Here is a 15,650-nt window from a genome sequence, read left to right as displayed (position 1 = left end):
TCACTGGCCCTGAGCTGTACTACAACGAGGAGGGCTATTTGACCTAATGCCTCCGTTAGGGGCTTGCCCTTGAGGATGTCGGTTAAGTGGTTCTCTATCCACTTAGCCACCATGTGGTCACGATGGGCCTGTGAGGCTTTCTGCACAGTTTCTGCGAGTCCCGGCATCACATCACTGGTGATGCTGGTCAGAACAGAGAATGCCTCATCCCACAAGCCTTCTACATATACTTCCGAGGTAAAAGTCCTTTCTGCCATGTTAGCTGTGTTTTAACTGCGAGGTGTAACTTACTTCTATTTAGTTAGGATTAATTCCGTTAATCCCTTTTCTAACGAAATCGAACTAAATTCACCTGTACCGCGTGCTCTAAGAGTAACTGCTAGTCTGTATGGTGTTGGAGTTCACTTGTGAATCTCTAAGGGAAGTCTGTTAGTAGTAGAGGGTGGAGTGAAAGTTGCTATACGCAAGTGAGCAAAAGAAAGAAAAAAAATTTTTTTTTCAATAATTAAAATTATAAAAAAAATTTTGAATTAAAGAATTGTCTAAAAATTTGGATTAAAGAAATAAAAAAAATTTTTTAAGTAAGATTTATTACTAAATATAATTTCCAATTAAGGAATTATGAAAGTAAAAGAATTTTCCGAATTAAAGAATTATTAAGAATAGCGAAATTAAAAGACTTTCTCTTTTAATTGCGTTTATGATCTGGTCTCAAGTTAAAGTGTCAATCTCTAATTACTGCACACTGTCTGCTATAGCTGTATCAGCTTACTATGCTTCCAAGCCTTTACTCGTAATTATTCAGATGTGCAGAGTTTAGAGACAGCCACCAGAGCTGTAATACCAGGTCTTGTCAGTGCGAGCTAGTTAATAATTTCAATTGCGATAGCAAGTTTCTCCACTAGAGGGTACTGAAGATAAGTCTGAATGGCAACAGCAAGCTTCAGAATTTAAGTTGAACTTAAATTGTAATACCAGACTGGGGCACCAGAGGGCGACAAGCAAGTTATAATGCAATAGCAGCAATGAACACCAGTCGGTGCTGGTGGAAATCCTAATAAACACGGCAGGAGCAGACACAATATAACACAAATGGGAATTTCCACTGTAGCGGGAAGTTTTAACACAACAGAGGGCGTTATCAAATTAAAATCTGAAATGGGATAAAGATTTTAAACGCTCAGATACTTTATCAACATTACAATTAAAAGGGGAACAGAGATTTTACACTGAGGTACTTTAAAAGAATTTCATCTGTAATGACAACTTTTAAGCACCAGAGGGCTGCTAAACACTTAAGGTTGCCTCGGCGGACAACCTCCCAACCACTAGAGGGTGTACGGGAATCAAACGTCAAGGGTAGCACCACACTTGACCACAAGGAGGAGCACGGGAGGACACGCTTCAATAGACACTAGTTATGAAGAAGTTTCCCTGCAATTACGCACTTAAACCACAAGAGGGAATTAGTCTTCCTCTGTTTTGGGGGCGTTTTGAATTTCCCTCCTTAGTTTCAGCTCCGCCCCTTCAAAGGGGTCATTCCTTTTCTGAATCCACGTTCAGTCTAAACCGGAAGAGCTGATGAGAGCAGACCGCTCTTAACACAAGCCGTATTTTCGGCTGTTTCTTTTTATAACCTCCCAATCGCCTAGCGCGCGATCTCGTTATTAACGCTGGTAGCGACCCAGTTTTAAAACGAATGGAGGGATTTGGTTTGGCGGTCTCTTGCCGGAATTCGCGGCTGAGGGGTCGAACCGACGGCACTTATCCCAGAACGGAGTCCGCGTAATGGGTGTACCCAGGCCTCAATTTAATGCATGCAAAACGGCGCAGAGCCGCGCACTTCAAAAACAACCAAGCTTATTTTTCTCAACGGTATATACCACAGAACAGATTTTCAACAGTAACATACACAACACGAAATTGCCCACATCAAGCTTTGGGCTTTTTCCTGGCCTCGCGTAGCATAATCTTGCAATCTCACAGCATCAACGCAGGGGAAGCCGATTCGACTTTAAAGATAAGCTAGGCACTATGGCTTGTGATTAAAATGTTGCTAACTGAGGTTTGATTACATATAAATTTATAAAGGGACTTAATTAGGCATCAGCTTCTGGAGAATGTGAGAATTTAACTTGCTTACTCTTTTGCCGTTTTCTGCCGAGCCGTCGGTTCCCACGGTTTGATCTCCGTACTCCGGGTTTCGCCTCTCGTCCTCTCAGCGCCGTTGAAGGTAGGCCCGTTGAAAGGGAATTCCTCCCAGGGTGAGTCAGACGCTCTCGGCCTCAGGCGTAGTGATGTTGGCCGGGATTTCCCTTTTTTTTTTTTCGGAGGACCGCGGGCCTGGCTGGTTTCCCCTGAGAAAGGGGAGGCGTCTTCTGAGTAGTTGCCTCGTCGCTCGATTCTCCAGAAGTAGTGCCCTCAGAAGTCGGCTTATAACGCTAATATATCCGCTATCAACTAATCTAAAAGGGTGATATCTTATTCTGGCCATGAATAAGTTTCACCTGCTTTGATCACTCGTGAGATCAAACTTCGATGGGCGATAAAACAAACACAATTAAAAGAAAAGAAGGTATTCAAATCACTCGACGTATTCGTAGACTTTCTCACACTAGCTAACTCAAGACGTCTCCTGGGAGCTTAGTGAGATTTCTTCAAAAGTCTTTGTTCGTCAGATGGAAGAAAAGAAAACGTCTCGCTTCGAGAGGTTGCAACTTAAAGGAATAAAACAAAGAGAATGCGTAAAAGAGAAGCGTAAGAGCGTTCAAGAGTGAAGAACAAGAGAGTTCAGAAAATGAAGTTAAGAGAGTGAAGTTAAGAGTGTTACAAGAGACAAACGTAAGAGCGAAGTTAAGAGAGCGGAAAATGTAAGAGAGCGAGAAATGAGCCGGCATCCTCTTTTCAAAGGTAGCGCGGTCACGCCCTATTGGGAGGTGCCCTTCCTTTGATTGGATCCGGGTCCGAGGCTCACGTGACTTGTTTCCCGAAAGAGAAGAGGGGGAAGGCAGGAATCAGATTCACAAGGAATAAGATAGAAAATTCGTGTATATCGAAATTTCCTATACATGTTATTGACATATCACAATGAGTGTACTGGATTATTAATATCAAACATTTACATAAGATTTTATCTTGGGTACGTTGTGTTTACGTCCCATTTACAACATTATGTTAGAAAATTTTAATTCGCTTCCTTTAGCTAGAGACAGACATTTTCTTTCATGATTGACAACAGTAATACACATCACTTCATTGGTTGATAGATGTTCATATGAAGACAATAGAATGACATTCGTACATATTGTGTATACATATTAATCAGAGTTTAATTTATTTTCGTTATTGTTTAGGCGACCTCGGGCGAGGCGTAGTTTCGCCAATGTCCACTTGGGGTCACTGTTGATCCATGTTCTTCGTCCGGTGCGGATGAGTTAACGGGGGTTCAAACCGAGGTCACCCCTGCTAGCCATCTGTTGATTTCTGCAGGAGATAATGAGAGACACTTAGGTGCCACTCGTCATAAACGGGGTTATAACTCCCCCACTTTGTTTGAAGTTCCTTTCTGTCTAAAAGCATCATAAACTGGGGTGTTATCTTTACGTTTCTGAAGAGAGGAAAGAGCCGTGGCCAGGCGTCCTGGTCAGTCCTTTGATGCAGACCTTGTGTGTGCGTGAGTGTTTATCAAAGCGGGTCTGCGCACACACATACAGTCCTGTGGAATGTTGGGTTCTGTTGCAAAATGAAAATCCTTGTTAGAGTGTAGAGTTTTTTATTCAAAACTTTCATTTCTATATTCGGTCCATACTCCACTACAGAATGAATTAGAAAAAATCTGAGCATGAATTATTAATTCATTCACTCTAATTAACTAAAACATATGGATGGATTACCAATTCATTCATTCGAATGAACTAAAATGTGTGAGAGAATGACTAGTTTGTTTGCTCAAATTCATCAAAACGTGCACACAAATTTCAAATCGTTCACTTGAATTAATGAAAACCTGTTGGACATACTGAGGAAATATCTGTTTATGTATGTATGTATTATGTAAATTCCTACCTTAATCCTATACAGTCATTCGAAAATGTTAGGACACTCAGTGACAATCTTTGGAATCTCTGGGAAATACCAGTTATTAGGGTGTCCTAATTTTTCCTCACAAGAAATGTACAATTTTGTTCATAGAATTGTGTTTATAGGTTCCATTTCATAAATATGGTGTATTCTATCTGTAAAATATTCATTAATTATAATAAATATTCAGAATATCCTGAATTTGTTTTAAATTTTTAATACTTGATATTTGATTTTGCTAACACTTTTTTTCAGCATTCTTTGAGGTGATATTAAAGTGAAATTATCCTGTTTTGGAGAGTGCCAAAATGATTCCTCTAGTATTGGCTCAGCGTTGAACACTGAAAGTATCAACAACAGCTGGGGATGTGGATAGATCAAATCAATCCATCAAATAACAATGAGAAGAGTTTGTTGAATGTAAATTGATGGGCTGACCATCAAATAGGTTTTTCACCAAATCAAGCAGTCACAAAACTAACCATATGAATACCTCCCACTCTACAGCTTCCAGTCCACTATTCACATTGCTGGAAGACAACTAAACCAGGCCTAGGCTTATCTCTAATCACAGCATAAGATTGGAGGAAGACCAAGGGAGTCTGGACAGTAAGGAGATGCAGAATTCACCCCGTGACATCAATGCGTTGTCCATTAAGAGGAGGTATGTGCATCTTAATACTTCTTAACTTCATCAAAAGTGTCCAGATCTCACAGTGTGCAAAAGACGTCCAGCAGAAAATTGATTTGTATGATATTACTTGTAGTTAAACCTAGCATTTTTGTTCCATTTCATAGATGTAGTGTATTCTACCTGTCAAATGCTCATTAATTAAAATAAATATTCAGAAAATTAAATCTGTTCTTTACAGCAGCAAAACACATTTAGACAATTTTACAAAGTATTTTTATAAAACAAAGATGTATTTTAAGTCTTTCAAAAGCATTTGTTTGTTAAATGTGTTGGCTCAGATGTCAACATAGATTTTGTTAGATTAAGAGGAAGATGGTGATGATACAATTGAGTATGGGACGTCTGTTATTATACATATTCCATGTGTGCTCTCAGATCCACTCGACTAATAATGTTTTATATACAATGTTAAAAATATAATATATTAGTGACTAAGTGTTCTATCAGTCATATCTCAAAGAATAAAATCATGTCAGATTTCAAAAGTCGCAGTCACACAGGTCCAGCGAACTGGAGGTTGTGGGTTCTAGTCCAGCTCCGAATTGACTGTCTGTGAGGAGTTTGGTGTGTTCTCCCCGTGTCTGTGTGGGGCTGCTCCGGGTGAATAATATTTGTAAAATCATTTATAATTAATGTTTCATGTCAGAACTTTTAATGAAACGATTTGTTTTTGTTTTTTGTATGTCATTTCAGTTTAGTTGATGGTGTACATATATTTATTTATGTTCCTATAGCATCCCTGATATAGTCTGTTTCCACAGGTTCTCTTCATTTTAAGCTTAATTAAATACTCCTCTGAGCAAAAGGCAGCTGTCAGTCTGTAATGCTTTTTGCTTAAATGCCCACCACATCTTTAGCACCATCACTTAATGAAGGTGATTAACCCTTTGGATTCTGCACTCCCACTTGTATCTCCCTGAGCAAAGACACATCCTAACGACATTGACAGTTCAGAATGAAAGTTTTTGTGAAATCTTTTTAAAATAGCTTATAGACATCTACTACTGGTGTTCAAATGATGTTAATAATGGACATTTAATTCAGTGTATATTGACATAAATGATGTCACAGGAGACCACTGGTCTTCATGTGCTAGGGTAAATCCTGCCCAACTGGGACTTCCCTGGTAAGGGAAAAAGGGGTAAAGTTCAAATTTGAGGAACAGTGCAACCATCCCTTACATCATGTGGAACTTGAAGTGCAATCTTGAGAAAGAATGTATAAATTGAACAGTGGTCCATGATGCAGAGCAAATTTGGATTGTGTCTCAAATATGGTGAGTTGTCTCTCAAGTTTGTGTTTTGGGTTCCACAATGTGCAAACCATTCCCTCTCTTAAGAACATGGCTACCCTATTCCTTCAGACTGGAATTTCTGAGTTCATCTGGGTTGGGAGGTACTGAATCTCCTATTGGCACACACAAATCATATATGGCAAATTTCCAGTGTAACGTTGTAATTATTTATTTTTCCTTTTTTGCTGTATAACACCCTCCTCTTCTGAGGAGGTCTTACACTAGATATTGGAGTGCTGCTGTAAGAATTAACTGATGTTTGACAATTAATTTTAGATTATGCCACTTAAGCTCCTCTCAAAAGTATTGGATGCAGCTCATTAAATCTAGAGAACAGCTGTTCTGTTGCACTGCCCAAAGCTGGTGGATATTATACCACTCAAGTTCACACCTGGCATTTTTTGTACAGATGTTTTACAAACTGTTTGCATGATTAAACATCTCTCTCCATTCTGAGTAGTGGAATTTGCTAATACTGAAGGGTAATAACCTTATTTTTACATTCACTGTCCAGTCCCTCAGCTCCATTGACCACAGTTAGATTTTGTGTTTCTTACAGACTGTAGTCTGTGGTGTATTAGTGTGTTGTATTGGTATGATTTGCTAATTTATGTCATCATATTAGCTAATTATATAATAGTCTTTTTATATAATATTCAATTAATTATAATTAACTTAAAAAAACCTAAACTAAGATTCAATCTGTGATGCTGGCACATGAAACAACAGTAAGCTTCTCAATATGTAACTCATAAATGCTACTCAAATAACTTGTACTTATTATTTATTTGTCAAAGCAATCATCAAGGGAGTGGTCTGCAATGTGGGTAAAGTTAACAGCTGCATCACAGTGTGTGCTTTATCACACTCTTTTTTTACAGCATTATTGAAAAAACAGAGGCAAGGATGGTACTGTGGCCAAGGGGTATTGACTTTCACTTCAACAGCAGTAGTCAACAGGCATCAACAACAGCAGTCTTCAACAACATATAGAATTATGTATCTTTACAGATCATAGGCGTAGATCACTTGTTTATGAGGCTTCATATGAATTCAAATGCATCTGTTCCTGAGTCATGTTCCTCCTTCTGTTGTTTTTCTGAATACCAAGATGTTCATCGCAGGGAAATGGTGTGACAGAGATTAAAGCTGATTACAGCTGTTTCTTCTATCTCTGAATAAAAGTTGTTTTGAAGTGTCTGCTGGAGGTTGTTGTATATGTCACTAGGCTACATTTTTGGGTACATCATCTAGGATTCAGCCTCAATGTTGTAAATCATTTTACATAACAATTGCTTGTTTTATGTACAGAATGGACCTGAGTGCAGGTCTTTACATAGCTACAAATATCTACCAACATTTATGATCTACTAACACTCCAAAGACTTATGTCTCACTTCATTCATTCATTATCTTTAACCGCTTATCCAGTTCAGGGTCGCGGTGGGTCCAGAGCCTACCTGGAATCATTGGGCGCAAGGCAGGAATACACCCTGGAGGGGGCGCCAGTCCTTCACAGGGCAACACAGACACACATTCACTCACACCTACGGACACTTTTGAGTCGCCAATCCACCTACCAACATTTGTTTCTGGACTGTGGGAGGAAACCAGAACACCCGGAGGAAACCCACGCAGACACAGGGAGAACACACCAACTCCTCACAGACAGTCACCCAGAGCGGGAATCAAACCCAGAACGTCCAGGCCCCTGGAGCTGTGTGACTACGACACTACCTGCTGCTCCACCATGCCGCCCTTACAGATGGAAAGTTCTCTTTATAATTACTTGATTCTACTGAGAGTCAGATTTTCCCACAGTATAGCTTTGGAATGTGCATATCTGTAGACCATGTCACCATAATCCAGGTTAGAAAATAACATTGTTTCCTCATGTCAGTCTCATTTTGTGGAATGGAAGCTCATTTTAATTAGAAACTGGAAAGCAGGTTTTGGCTTCAGTTTGCCTGTAAGCTTATTAATTAATGTGTGATCCCAAAACACATTTAGCCTCTAGCCATTCTCCCATGTACTTATATCCATTGACACATTCAATGATTGATCACTTCAGAAAAGTGGTATTTAAAGCGTTAAACTTGTGGTCAAACTCCATATGTGGTAGATTGCTTAGTGATCAGCTGTGTCAAAACTTTTGAGAGATCAATGAAAAGTATCTCTCAATGAAAGTGGCGCAGCAGGTAGTGTCGCAGTCACACAGCTCCAGGGGCCTGGAGGTTGTGGGTTCTCACCATGTCTGCGTGGGTTTCCTCCCACAGTCCAAAAAACACACGTTGGTAGGTGGATTGGCGACTCAAAAGTGTCCCTATGTTACGTTTCACGGGGCGGACTGACGGAGGCAGACGCACTTACTAAAACACAGATACTTTATTAACCAAAACAAAGAAACTTTAACAGAAAGCTAACACACAGAGAGACAGACTCAGTGAGGTAAGCTGACTAAACTAAAATACAAAGAGCTAGACAGACTAAACCTAAAACAGAGAACTAAAGCAAACAGGAAAGACAGACAGACTAAAAACCTTGAGTAAGCTAAGTAAACACAGAGAGCTAAAGCTAAACCTAAACACAGAGGGTTAGAGAAGACACAACAGACAGACTTAATAACATGAAACAGAGAACAACTGAGACAGACAGACCAGACTGGGTAACATCACACTGCAACAATGGAAAAGAGACCAACATGACTTGGGGAGTGAAACGAATGACAGACAAACAGGAACTAGACAAGGGAACTTAAATACATGACACAGACAAGACACACCTGAGACAGATAATGAGGAGGACGGACAAGGAGGCGGAAAAAAGGCGGGATAAGGGCGGAGACATGGACAACAAACAAACAGAGCCATGTGCTAAATGAGCAATACTCAGGACAAGACAGGACCGGATATATGAGATGGGACTAGAGACTGGAACGGACTAGACAGGACAGCAGTGGACACATCTGGACAGGGTGATTGAATGGTGGACAGGAGACTAGACTGAAATGGACACTGGACAGGACTAGAAACAACAGACGGAACTCGGGACAAGACAGAGGACAGAACTGGAGACAAGGCAGGAGTAGCTACACGTGACTGGACGGTGGACAATATAGGGTGCTGAACATTGGATGGGGATTGAGAATGACAGGCATAGACAACGGGGACAAGACAGGTGACTGAACTTGAGACAGGATAGGTGACAGAACTGGGTACTGGGACTGGACAGGGGACTGGACTTGAGACTGGACAGAGGGTTTAAATGGGGACTGGACAGGAGACAGGACAGAGGGTTGAAACAGGGACTGGACAGAAGAAGAGACAGGTGACAAGACACTAGACTGAAACGGGGACTGGACTGGATTATTAACAAGGGACTGGACAGGACTTGGTAGGGGAACAGGGACCAGGATGTTTACGGGGACAGACATGAACACAGTGACAGGGACAGGAAGAGACAAATGCAGACACACGCACAGGAACAAGGACAGAGACAGGGACCAGAACAGGGACAGACAGGGGAACCAAAACAACTGGGGAATGCCCAGGACTGGCAAAAGTCTGTGGAGGAGTCTGAGGAACCAGCCTGGGCATGGTTCTGGGGATCGGCCCCGAAGTCCTTGGGGCCGTTCTACAGACATGACCAGGAGCGGCCGGGGCCACAGTCACGGGTGCAGAGGTGGCCGGGGCCACAGTCACTGTAGCAGAAACGGCCGGAGCCACAGTCACGGGTGCAAAAGCGGCCGGAGCCACAGGAGCGGCGGGTGCCGCCTTCACGGAGACAGGAGCGGCTCGGCTGTGGGCGCTGCGCGCCCTGGATCCGGAGCAGAGGATCTTTCTTTTATGAGTTCCAGAAAGGACTCCATGGTAAGATCCTGGGCCTTTTCCCTAATTAACTGTTCTGCCCACAGTAACGCCTCTCCTCTAAGAGATTTGATAAACACGACCTGGAAAATGACAGGAGGAGGAGAACAGGTCAAATATTCAAATTAGTGTTTACACTGCAAAATAAAACCCATACAGTTAGAACCTCCTCCAAATTCAACAGGTACTCCCATGACAGATTGCACACTGGCAGGCTGATCACCAATCCTTATGGCCAGTGTTTTCTCTGCCAGAGCAATAGCTTTCTCTGAAGACATGGCAGTGTCAGTGCGGTATTGCCTATAAAAGCCCTCCAGACATGAATAAATGCTAGAAAGATAGTCCTGGGAGTTAGGAAAGACGGCAGTGACATCCTTGGAAGCAGGGGGCCCTGCGACGGCGTCCACGGAGGCAGGGGGTTGTGCTGTTCCTGGCACACGTGTTGGAGCTGTAGAGGGTTTAGGGGGACTGATGGGTGCACTCTTTAGGGATTTCTTCAATCCTGGATCCCCCCCGAGGTGTGCCCCTCTTAGCCTCACCTCCCTTGTCCTGAGGATGAAGGCTAACAGCCCCTACCCTCAACCCTCCCCCAATAATTTCCCCGGACCAGAAGGGAAAATCCTCCAGCAAGGGGGAGACTCCAGCACACTGCTTTCGCCGACTCTTTTTATTCCGATTTCTCCCGTTGGAGCAGTCAATCGGTTCAGGAGTCGATTCTTCTGAAGTCCTCGACTCAATCAGCGCCTGTATTATTGACGCTTGGACTTCTTCCAACTTACGAAAGTATTCTTCAGTGTTAGCTGCGTCCTTTATTTGGTCGGCCATTCTCTCACGTTTCACGTGGCGGACTGACGGAGGCGGACACACTTGCTAAAACACCGATACTTTATTAACCAAATCAAAGAAACTTTAATAGAAAGCTAACACACAGGGAGCTAACAGAGACAGACACAGTGAGGTAAGCTGACTAAACTAAAATACAAAGAGCTAGACAGACTAAACCTAAAACAGAGAGCTAAAGCAAACAGGAAAGACAGACAGACTAAAAACCTTGAGTAAGCTAAGTAAACACAGAGAGCTAAAGCTAAACCTAAACACAGAGGGCTAGAGAAGACACAACAGACAGACTTAATAAAATGACACAGAAAAACGACTGAGACAGACAGACCAGACTGGGTAACATCACACTGCAACAATGGAAAAGAGACCAACATGACTTGGTGAGTGAAACGAATGACCGACAAACAGGAACTAGACAAGGGAACTTAAATACATAACACAGACAAGACACACCTGAGACAGATAACGAGGAGGACGGACAAGGAAGCGGAACAAAGGTGGGACAAGGGCGGAGACATAGACAACAAACAAACAGAGCCATGTGCTAAATGAGCACATGGCAGGGACAACAGACAAGACAGAATAAGGGCGTGACACCATAGGTGTGAGTGAATGTGTGTGTGTGTGTGTGTGTGTCTGTGTTGCCCTGTGAAGGACTGGCGCCCCCTCCAGGGTGTATTTCCGCCTTGCGCCCAATGATACCAGGTAGGCTCTGGACCCACCACGACCCTGAATTGGATAAGCGCTTACAGATAATGAATGAATGAATGAAAAGGACTTTAATAATGCTTTCTATCGGTGGTATTGATGAGACACTTTAAAGATAAAGTAATATATTTTGAGAAATATTGTTAAATATAGAAGTGTATACAGTAAGAAATTATAATAATTATCATGTGGGCAATGTATTATCAGGAGGAGACCTGGTGTTTTTGCTGTGTGAGCGTCATTTATAGATGAAGCTTTATTGATCAATTGATCATTGATTTTGGGATCTCCAATGGTTTTTTTTGGCTAGACTGAATATGGGATTACCTTTGAACTAACTAGAATCCTCCATCGTTTGGCCAAATTCTCCCTAAACTGTCTACCCAACTGGTGAAACTGCTCCATATATTTTTTTTCTTCATGTTTTGAACATCAAGGATGTGCCAAAAGCCCAAACATTTTGTGTTTGTATAAAGGGAGTGTTGGTTCATGTTTCATACACCTTGTGGTTTGGCTCCACTCATACAGTTGTGATTGTGTATTTTTTTTGGTTTCTTCAGTTTTATTTTATTATTTTGTTTTGTGTTTCATATACTACTATTTACCATACACTCGTTAATAGCCCGGTAGGTGCAGGGAACACTCTCATTTATTTAAACAATCTCTGTGCCTTGATAGAAAATGTTACACATCTTTGGACTGAGCCAGGGCCATCTAGCATCAACATCTGATCTCATTAATATTTATGACATCAAACCCTCAGAGAAATGAACAATATTTCCCAGAGGAGTAGAAGCTGTTACTTCAGCAAAGCTGAATAAATTTGTGTTACGACCTTTCATTACAGCAGATATCTTGAATGGGCAAGTGTAAGCAATTTTTGAGTAGACTTCAGAGGGAAAATACAATATTAGAAAAATGTTGAATGTGGAGAAGTTTGAAGGTTCAATTTTAAAATGATTTGGTGTGGGATATTTCAGGAACTCTATTTCTTCAGATGGAAAGGTATGGAACAGCTTTCAACAGAGATCCCCCTGATAACCTACAGCATACTCATAATGAGAGATGTCAATATGAGTCAAGCATGAAATGTCATTTTGCCCACTTGTGGTTTCAATATTGTTCTACTGATATTAATTGCCTATTATACATCAATAATGGGATAATAAAAAGATGGGGAAAATGAGCTAAATGTTCTTCTCACAGGAGGCAATGATCCATTGCATGAGAAACATATTGTGTCATCTATTTATTAAGTCTCATACAAACAAACTAATGCTTTTGGATAAGTTGAATCAGTTCAGTGCAAATGAAAAAGCAGAATCAATTGACTTGTGTGTTCAGTCAGTTTTATGAAAATGTGAATTAGGTCAGCTGTAGGCTGAAAGCTTCTGCTGTGACCCATATGAACATTGAAAACAGATTCATATGAAGATTGAACACAGGGCAGCAATATTTATGTCCAATTCTGTTTGCCTAGGGCAACAGAACAAAAACATCAATGTATGAAAAAGAAGTTCAAAGAAGTTCAGGTCCTTGCTATGCCTATAAAATATATTTATAATATAAAATAAGATATTTTATATTATAAATTTGACACATTTTTAAATCACCTCCATAAAATGATATCACACATGTATAAAGAGGTCAATACATTTTTTATCAGGTGTAGTATGCATTATAAATTGTTGTGAAGGCAGTAAAAGTGTTAGTAGAATGTCATATAATTTTTTTCATTTCACTGATGAATAACACATCATATCCCTTACAAGCTCCATCAACAATGAGTATTAGAATCTGTTATTAGGTTGAATTAGTGCAGTTACCGCAGCAGTTGTGATTACATTTATTTTTTCCCCCTAATATCTGCCTCATTAAAACTCACACATATCAATTCTATCATTTATTAGTTGGGTTATAATACTCATTTTATGAGTGCTGTTTATAATGCATTATGTTAACCAATCTATGTTAAATGAGTATGGCTATAATTTGTAATGAACTTTTTAAAAATACAAATGCCTGTTCTCTATATGTTGAGACAATATGTGAAATGTGAATTTGTAAAATCCATTCCAAAAATGTGCCTAACCACCTCCAAAAGTGCAGTTTCTGCAGTGCTGAGCCAGGATTAGCATTGACAGAGGATCTATTCTCCCTATTACAGCCCAGTTTTTTTTAATCTGTACTTTTTCAATACATTTGAATCTGTAATTTCAAGGTAAAAAACATTACATCAAGATTGATTTAAGCTCTCTGTTTAGTCTTCATTCTTGCAAAGTAGGTCTGTTGTTTGAGCTTCTTTTGCAATTCTGAGCTATCTGCTTCTTCCATCCATCCATTATCTGTAACCGCTTATCCAATTTAGGGTCGCGGGGGGTCCAGAGCCTACCTGGAATCATTGGGCGCAAGGCGGGAATACACCCCGGAGGGGACGCCAGTCCTTCACAGGGCAACACAGACACACACACATTCATTCACACCTACGGACACTTTCGAGTCGCCAATCCACCTGCAACGTGTGTTTTTGGACTGTGGGAGGAAACCGGAGCACCCGGAGGAAACCCACGCGGACACGGGGAGAACACACCAACTCCTCACAGACAGTCACCCGGAGCGGGAATTGAACCCACAACCTCCAGGCCCCTGGAGCTGTGTGACTGCGACACTACCTGCTGCGCCACCGTGCCGCCCTTATCTGCTTCTTAAATACGTTTAAAATTTTTCTGAAATATTGCTTCCCTTTTGTTTTTGTTTTTTTTGGATTTGCCTTTTGGACTTGTTTATCTCGCTGTACTGATTTTAAGGTTTTCAAATATTTCTGTTATTGACCTCGCTTAAAGTATTGTGTTTACACTGTAAAATTGTTAAACACTGTCAAATAATCCTGCAACTGATTCTCACCCTCTGTTTGGTGTGATTAATGACATCTACAGATCACACACACACACACACTCCTCACACTCCTCACAGACAGTCACCCAGAATGGGACTTAATGGAGTCATGTGTGAAGCTATTCCAGCTTTTTCAGCTTTTGGATGCTTCTGTTAAAGTTTTATTTACATGTTCACTATTTTCATGTTGACATGTTCTTGTAACCTGAATTAAGATGCATGTTTTCATTTTTATATTAGTTCTTTATAATTAAACTGTAATTTATTTGAATGGTTTTATTTTACTTATTTTCTTTTTCCACAGTTTGAAACACCATTTTCACATATTTTGTATTATTGTATCCTCTGGTTTTTCTGTTTATTAGCATTTACATCATTTACAAAATTATTTATTGTAAATGAGGCAGCTATCTCAATATACTTCAGAGTTTTAAATAAATAAATAAATAATTCTGATGTCTTGTATTCTTTATAAATCTATGATTTGAAATACACAAGTTTTGTAGATTTATCCGTTTTGCCAATACCAGCCTGAAATTTCTCATTATCGGATTGGAACGAAAATCAGTGATATCAAACAACACTACTCCACACAACTCTCCATGTGACACAGAGTCTCCGTTGCTAGGAGATGAAAAAACACATCAATAATACCAAAGACAGGCTATGTTTTTATCAAGTGTTTTGTGAATATTAGACTGTAAGTAATCATGTTCAGTTCTTAGAACCATTACGAATGAACAAAATGATACCGTTTTGTATTTGGCTGTATTTGTATTTGTGTCATCAGTAACTGCTATTCATTCATATACACAGTTTACAAATCTGTAAATGTCACAAATCACTCACCAATTGTCAGAGACTGTTGAAGATTTATTAAACACAGCACATGAATTAAGGTCAAAACCAGAAGAAATATTCCAAAACCCAAACATCAGTACAGAGAAATAGCCAAAAAGACAAAAATTAGTATCAGGCAAAAGGTCAGGTAAACTAAATCAGAGCCTGTTTAAAAAAAAAAAAAACCCAGGTGTTTTAGAATTGCAGAAATTGCTCAAACTGTACTCTATTTAACTATGTAAACAAAATAGACAGCTTAAGGGAACACCCTGTAATATGTTTATCTTAAAATTACAGCTTCAAAATCATTGTGATGCTTCACTCACCTATAATAGAGAGAATATAGCCTCTGCTGTTGCTACTCTGGACTCAGCACTGAAGAAACTGTACTATGTAAGTTTTAGAGGAGGGTACGAGACCACCTCTGTCCTAC

The 15,650-nt window shown here is 40.3% G+C and overlaps 1 long non-coding RNA gene across 3 annotated transcripts in view; it reads left to right on the top strand.

Moving 5' to 3' along the window:
* Window positions 1–14,051, top strand: part of LOC136664326 (uncharacterized) — a 50,919-nt gene extending 36,868 nt beyond the window's left edge. For 2 of the 3 annotated variants that reach the window (XR_010795116.1, XR_010795117.1), the window contains exons 2-3: window positions 4,588–4,744; window positions 6,950–7,179. This is a non-coding gene — a long non-coding RNA (uncharacterized lncRNA). Of the gene's footprint in view, window positions 1–4,587; window positions 4,745–6,949; window positions 7,180–13,850 lie in introns of those variants that run through there. The other variant, XR_010795118.1, reaches the window with a different exon arrangement.
* The last annotated feature ends 1,599 nt before the right edge of the window (window positions 14,052–15,650 follow it).

Source organism: Hoplias malabaricus, chromosome 13, assembly GCF_029633855.1.
Source record: "Hoplias malabaricus isolate fHopMal1 chromosome 13, fHopMal1.hap1, whole genome shotgun sequence".
Taxonomy (NCBI): domain Eukaryota; kingdom Metazoa; phylum Chordata; class Actinopteri; order Characiformes; family Erythrinidae; genus Hoplias; species Hoplias malabaricus.
Note: the sequence above shows the minus strand (reverse complement) of the source record. Positions and strands in the feature narration are given on the sequence as shown.